We start from the raw sequence: 7,330 nt of genomic DNA on the forward strand, positions 1-7,330 counted from the left end.
CAAAACTCATGCAGTGGTGATAATTCTGCTTTAAAATAAGCTTAATTTGAGCCACTGAAAGCGTTTAGAGTGTAGTCTTTTAGTTCTATATCCTTTATTTATTATAACTGCTTTGGGATTTCACAGCAGCTAAAAATAATAAAGCCTTTTTTATTTAATTTTTTTGATTGGCCTTTTTACAAGCTCCTCTGATCAAAAACTTCTAAAAGTTGACCTTTTAGGCACACACAGACATCAGGAATCAGCATATGAATCTCAACAATGGTGACAAACAGCATATTCAGAAACAGATCAACTCTAAACATCACGGAAATCATCAGCTCATAATTTATTCATGCCGCAATGCATGATGGGAGACACGGATGAGTTTTGATTGGCTACAACATACATTTTTGATGGTCACCATGGTTGTGATTCTCATGCTGATTGGTGATGTCTGTGTGTCTATATCTAAAAAATGTGTATACTTTTTTGTTAAAATAAGCTTCAATAACACCTGTCTGATTAATCCAGTGTAATTAATACATGAAATATAACTCAGTTATTCAGGTCACTACATTATGACTTTGTTAAAGCATGTTCAACACCATATAATCTAACTTCTTCTGGATTGTCTGACCGTTATAACTCAATTATAACACCCAAACAAAACGTAATGTTAAGAAGTTATTGGTAAAGAGCTAAACTAATGCTAACACTGACCACTATAATGGTGACTTACAAAATTAGATTTTCTCCTTTTGGAGATTCTGCTTTTTAACATCAGGTCTTTAATAATGGTCAATAATCACTCAATGAATAACTTAATTACCTCAATAACTCTAACACTGCTTCAGTGTTCATTTTAATACTCTTGAGTATGGACTCAAACTATTGGGAGAGTTCATTTAATACTGGGCTTTTTGCTGTGTAGACTTTACCTACTTTTTTTTGTTTGTCTTAGCTAATCAATTCAGGTATTCTTTACTCAGATATATAGGATAAAATCTACCCAAACAAACAGTGCAAATTGTTACATCAGTTTACCCCATTTTATTGAGTAGATTCTATAGGTTGTTTTTTACAGTGTACGTCGTTCTTAAGTTGTACCTTAAGAAGTACCTTATCGTTAATATGTGTTTTCCGAAATCCGATATCGCTAGAAAATGTCCCCAACTAAGCAAGCCAGAGGCGACAGCGGCAAGGAACCAAAACTCCACAGGTGACAGAAATGGAGAAAAAACCTTGGGAGAAACCAGGCTCAGTCGGGGGACCAGTTCTCCTCTGGCCAGTGTATGGAAGTGTTTTCATTAATAAAGTTTCCATGGTTGTTAGCTTTTTTTAATTACTATCTCGAGGCACATCAGCGGGCGAACCATTTGACAGAAAAGGCTATGCGTCTACATAAAGAAAGATGAGTTTACACAAACTTTATAGCTATGGCAGCGAGACAGTGAGTACTTGTTTTAAATCAAAGACGGCGCCGTGCGCGGAGAGTAATAGTGTGTAATGCATACGCCAAAGTCCAATTTTGCGTGCATATGATACGCCAAACCTTCCCATTAATTTCAATGAAGAGAGGATGCATACAAATACCACGCATCATCTTTTATATCATCTATATAAAAGATGATGCGTGGTATTTATATTGAAGTTAATTGGAAGGATTGGCGTATCATATGCACGCAAAATTGGACTTTGGCTTATGCATTACACGCTATTGCAAAGTCGTGTTATTCGTACGCAAAATGATGAGAATAAGTTGAAACACATACACATGTATTTCTGTATGTACATATTTCAATGAGCCCCGATAAATGCAGTTTGTACTATTTCTAAAACGCTTCTTTATAAAAAAAAAAACCCATTGTTTTCTCAATACTTTACCTATACCGTTGTGAAGGAAAGAGCGCACAATCGATCACCGAGGCATCGATATCAACCTATTCAGCACCTCCACCATGGACAGCACCTGCTAAGTTCGCACTTAAGAAGGTTTACCTTAAGCAATATCCTAAGGTATAGTTTGGAGAACACACGTAGGAAAGGTATACCTGTAGTTAAGGTGTACCTTTTGAGTCTTCGTAGCACGCTAAGAGACAACGTTATCGGAGAACGCAGCCCTGTCCTACACTGAAAAAAATGATTCATTGAATTTACTCAATTTTTTTAAGGTAAGTGGTTGCAATCAATTGATTTGATCTAAATTTAAACAAACACATTTATTTGGATTTAAACAATTTTATTTAGTTAACTTAGTATTAAAAAAATGAGTAATTTCAGCCCAATTTAAATATGCTACTTCCTCTTAATTTATTTAATTGTTTCTGAAGAAAAAATATTCATTGAATTTACTCAAATTTTTTAAGGTAAGTGGTTGCAATCAATTTATTTTAGCTACATTTAAATAATCACATTTTGTTGACTAAATTTCAAAATTGTTTTAATCACTTACCTTAAAAAAATCATTTTCTTAAGGAGAGGTTCTTAAATGGCTTTGCAAATACACACAACAAGTTTAATGTTTTGAATTTATTTTTAATGTCATCAAATGTAAATTCAGTAACAGTTTCTTTGTATATACAACAAGTGTTTGGAAGACAAGTGCTTACTTAACGTTGCACATTCACAAAATAAAAATTAACAAAAATTCACAGGTGAAAGAGGCCACATTGTTGAGTGCGGACTTGGAATTGCAAAATTAATAAAAAATATGTGGAAACAGGCAACAGTATATAGTGATTAAACAGTATATTGTATTTTTTCAATAGTGAATAAAACAATAGTGCTAAAACTGTTCATATGTCATGCAACAAACTGCAATTTGTAATGGAATTTACAGGTATGCCCATGGTGATGTGTTGTGGGTCTTTCAAGGAGTCATCTCTTTGACTGTCCTATATTTAAATAAAAAGAAACTGTTATTAGTAGGGTTGGGTATCAACTGATATTTACCAGCCAATATGCACAAAAACAAATCAGTATGTCATCATAAACAGCTGTTTTTTTTTAAGTTAAAGTGAAAGGAAGCAGATGAGAAAGAAAACTGACAAATCTATTTGTATATCTCCCACATGTTGTTCCTAATCTGCAAATGGAACACAAATTCAGATATTTTTAATGAGATCTGTGAGCTTTCTAACCCTGCATAGACAGCAACGCAACTCAACTGAAATGTTCTTAGGCCAAGAAACACATTAAAGATATTGGTAAAATAGTCCATGTGACATCAGTGGTTCAACAGTAATTTCATGAAGCTACGAGAATACTTGTGTGCAAAGAAAACAAAAATACAGACTCCTCCACGCCACCGTCTGCCATTCATGAGAGTACCATGACACAAGTGTTTGGTGTTGCTGACATGAACATGCATGGGCTGAACCATGTTTATAAGCAAAGAAAAACACACGCATATGTCATTGTAGTCTTGACAATGGAGGCAGGAAGAAGAATTGTTGAATAAAGTTATTTTTGTTTTCTTTGCACATTAAAATTATTCTTTAGCTCTGTAAAGATACGGTTGAACCACTGATGTCACATAAATGGTTACACTTATGTCCTTAGTACGTTTTTGGGCCAGTTATATTGTTGCCTATGCAAGTCCAGAAACCTCTCAGATTTCATAAAAAAATTTTTTTTTTTGTTTCTTCTGGGTTTGGAAAGACATGAGGGTGAGTAATTAACGACAGAATTTTCATTTTTTGGGCAACTATAACCCTTTTAGTATTTGAAATTTAAGTAGAATTTAAATTCAAGCAGAGACATTTTTGTCTGGACACTGTATTTGACATCACTGTGTTAAATAATAATACATATGGGAAAGGAAAAGACACTTGATAAATGAATACATACCTCCTGTAAAATGCCGAAATATTTGACCATTTTCCTCCCAGTAAGACCTCCTTTCTGGAAAACAGCAGTGATCTGTGGAACATAACATATTACATTATATGATATATTTCATTAAAGTCAACTGTTTATTGTAAAATGCTTTAATATTAAAAATACTTACTGTGCATATTGCTGGAATAATACAACTTCAGGAAAGTGGCGAACCTGGAAACTTCCTTTGGCATCAAGGAAATGGTATATGTCCTAGTCACAGGAACATGCAGAGAGTCCCTCAAATGAAAGTAAAAACACAATAATTATTATTGCTAGTTTAAAACAGTTTACATGCTGCACCATTAAAGCTAGCAAAAAGGGGCATGTTCACATGATTACAATTGTGAACACTAAAAACATTCAGAAATCCAATGTTATATTGTGAGATTTACTGATAGGAACTAACTGGAAATTCCCCTCATAACTTCATGCCTTGTCCATATTTTTGATTTCCCGGAACTTTCTATTACAAGGCATAGTTATTTGGAGTTGTGATGGTGTCCAGTATGAACGAAACACATCTAACGTAACACCACAAATAAAGTTTGCGTCTGTGGAAACAATTCTACAGTACAAACACGCAATTAAGGATACGATCTGCCCATCATTGCTTTAAATGCAATAGTTGCCACAGAAGTTAATAATTTTTTTCGGTATCACGCAAGCACTACCTTACCTTCAGCCAAAACAAACTGCTCTTGAACAAACAAGTTAAGGACATTAAAGATGACCCGTCCAAAAGGATTTAACGTTATATGTCATGTTTAACCACATTAGAAGCCGGCAGATTCCAGAAGGACTGGCTGTGGTAACGTTAGCGTAACTTAGGCGGGAACACCAATAACGTTACCGGCCTGAGCATCTCCGAAAGCGCTTAAGCATTTAAATAGACGCTATCCTTTCAAATAAACGGCGTATTTTAGGCTTATACAACTACATTTTCATACAAAAATATCTTAAAAGTACATTCTGTCACATAAAAAAGTATTATTTGTGTTATTTGTGTAAGTTATATGTGACCGTCCGTTGGTCGCTGTGGAATTTCTCCCAAAGACTCATTTTGCAGATATTATTTATACAGCGAACAAACTATTTACTGTAATAAACAGTGCTACACTACATTATTACTCACATAAATATTACTCACCGTGTAAATCGACCGAATGATGAAAACTCCGGGTCCGGAATGAAAAGTTCCCACCGTGAACCTGACTGAGTCGTGACTGGAAACTCCTTTTGGCGCCAGGGAGAATGTGCATTTGTGCGCATGCGCAGAAAGTTTACTTAATATTTTCTAACTGAATTTAATTAATTCACATGGCTTGGATTTAAAACACATGTAATTCGCTTAAAACCAATTAATACTTATTAATTAAAATCAAAAACTAAATTTTTATTATTTAAACTAGCGAAATTGAATCATGCTTAATTTAATTGGGGCCATAATCATTTTTTTCAGTGTATCCTTCACCAGTCTAAATCTGGTCTAAATGCAAGACAGATGCAGTTATAGTCTAAAACTGAATATTGACAAAATGATAACGGACCTCCAATTCGTTTATTATTAGTTGTTGTTGATCAAGATTAAAGGGATGTCGCTGTTATAAGAACTTATTTAAATTACTAATTTATGGATTAAAAAAAAATTATGATCCCAAGCAGATTAAGAAAATATGGTGAATTTATTTTAGGCTATTTTACAAATATTAATAAATGAACAGACTGAATAACGTTTCGCGTCTGCAAAACAAAGTAGGCTAAATTATTTTTAACGTTTAGTGATACGAAAACAAAACGTGTAATGAAGAAAAATATTTAAGCAAGTTTTTATATGTGTGTAAACACTGGACCGACTATTGCTAATGGAAGAACAAAATAACAAAATGAATAAAACATATCATTAAACATTCGACAAAAATGTTAAAATGTTTTGTCAGTTATTGTTTTTAAAAACTTCCATAATCCACTTTAGAGTTTAAGTAGCCTAATATTCAGCGAAAGACAGATAAACTAGGCCTAAATAAAATAATAAATAAAAATATATTTAGCCTAGTTCCACTCTAAGTGCATGCCCAGATCTCCGATTCTTCTAACGAAGTTTCAACCAATATCCGACGTTATGATTTCGATCAGATGCGTCGGCTGTATCGGTTGATAAGCCAACGTGATTTCGACGTTGAATCGACGTTTTATTTTCGACGTAATAACGTTCTGATATACCGACCAAATAATGAACGTTGATTCAACATCGAAATTTGATTGACGACCGACACTGACCTTTACAACCAGAAATCGACGTTGAATCAACGTCAGCTTGCTGTCTGGGTACTTTATTACAGAATATTTGTTTTCGCTAAAACTTACTTCGTTTAAAAGCATACATATCAAGCTTTCTGTAGATACCACTCTTCTGTTTGTGTGCTGAGTATTCACCGAGTTTGAACAATTTAAGTGACGCATTTCTAAAAGCAGTTCGCGGAGACAGAGAAAACAGAAATCACACTGTTTGTTTTCTTTATTCTATAAAAAAAGCACAGCGTTCTTTTGCTCTTGTGAGTGTGCACAAATAAAAGTACACACTTAACAGCTTCCAATGATGTATAGCTCTAATTTGTATGCCTGAAACCGACAATTTTTAGTGTCTTTTGCACTGATCTTAAAAAAGTAGGTTGGTCATGCCGGCGTGACCGTCGGCCCCAGAGGGTTAACTAAGGTAAAGGTTTAAACTCTAATTAAACACACCTGATTCTGCTAATCAGGGTCACTAGAAACTTACAGGCAGGTGTGCCTCAAGGAGTAGATTTGGACAATCCTGGGTAAATCCTGATCGTCTATCATACTGGGCAGTTATTGTTGAGCCCTGACTGGTAAGGATGTAATATGTTGGCTTGGCAGTATAAATTAAATATATGTGACCCTGGACCACAAAACCAGTCTTAAGTCGCTGGGATATATTTGTAGCAATAGCCAAAAATACATTGCATGGGTCAAAATTTTAGATTTTTCTTTTATGCCAAAAATCATTAAGAAATTAAGTAAAGTTCATGTTCCATAAAGATTTTTTGTAAAATTCATACTGTAAACATATCAAAATGTAATTTTTGATTTGTAATATGCATTGTTAAGAACCTAATTTGGACAACTTTAAAGGTGATTTTCTCAGTCTTTTTGATTTTTTTGCATCCTCAGATTTCTGATTTCAAATAAATGTATCTCCGTCAAATATTGTCCTATCCTAACAAACCATACATCAATAGAAAGCTTATTTATTGAGCTTTCATATGATGTATAAATCTCAGTTTTGTCAAATTTAACCTTATGACTGGTTTTGTGGTCCAGGGTCACATATGTATTTATTTGTCATGTTAACTTTTGGAAAACAAAAGTGATAAGTGAACTTCAAAGATTTACTATCCTGTGGCTCCCTCTAGTGGACAGCATTTCAGGTTTTATTGCTCAGCCAATG

General features: G+C 34.1%; 1 long non-coding RNA gene across 1 annotated transcript; it reads right to left on the reverse strand.

The window, feature by feature from the left end:
* Nucleotides 1-2,818: 2,818 nt before the first annotated feature.
* Nucleotides 2,819-4,067, reverse strand: LOC141339855 (uncharacterized). The gene is made up of 3 exons (XR_012356428.1): nucleotides 3,992-4,067; nucleotides 3,832-3,903; nucleotides 2,819-2,876 (listed from the first exon to the last, which is right to left on the reverse strand). It is a non-coding gene; the product is annotated as an uncharacterized lncRNA (long non-coding RNA).
* Nucleotides 4,068-7,330: the final 3,263 nt, after the last annotated feature.

The sequence above is a fragment of the Garra rufa genome, chromosome 1 (genome assembly GCF_049309525.1).
Source record: "Garra rufa chromosome 1, GarRuf1.0, whole genome shotgun sequence".
NCBI lineage: Eukaryota > Metazoa > Chordata > Actinopteri > Cypriniformes > Cyprinidae > Garra > Garra rufa.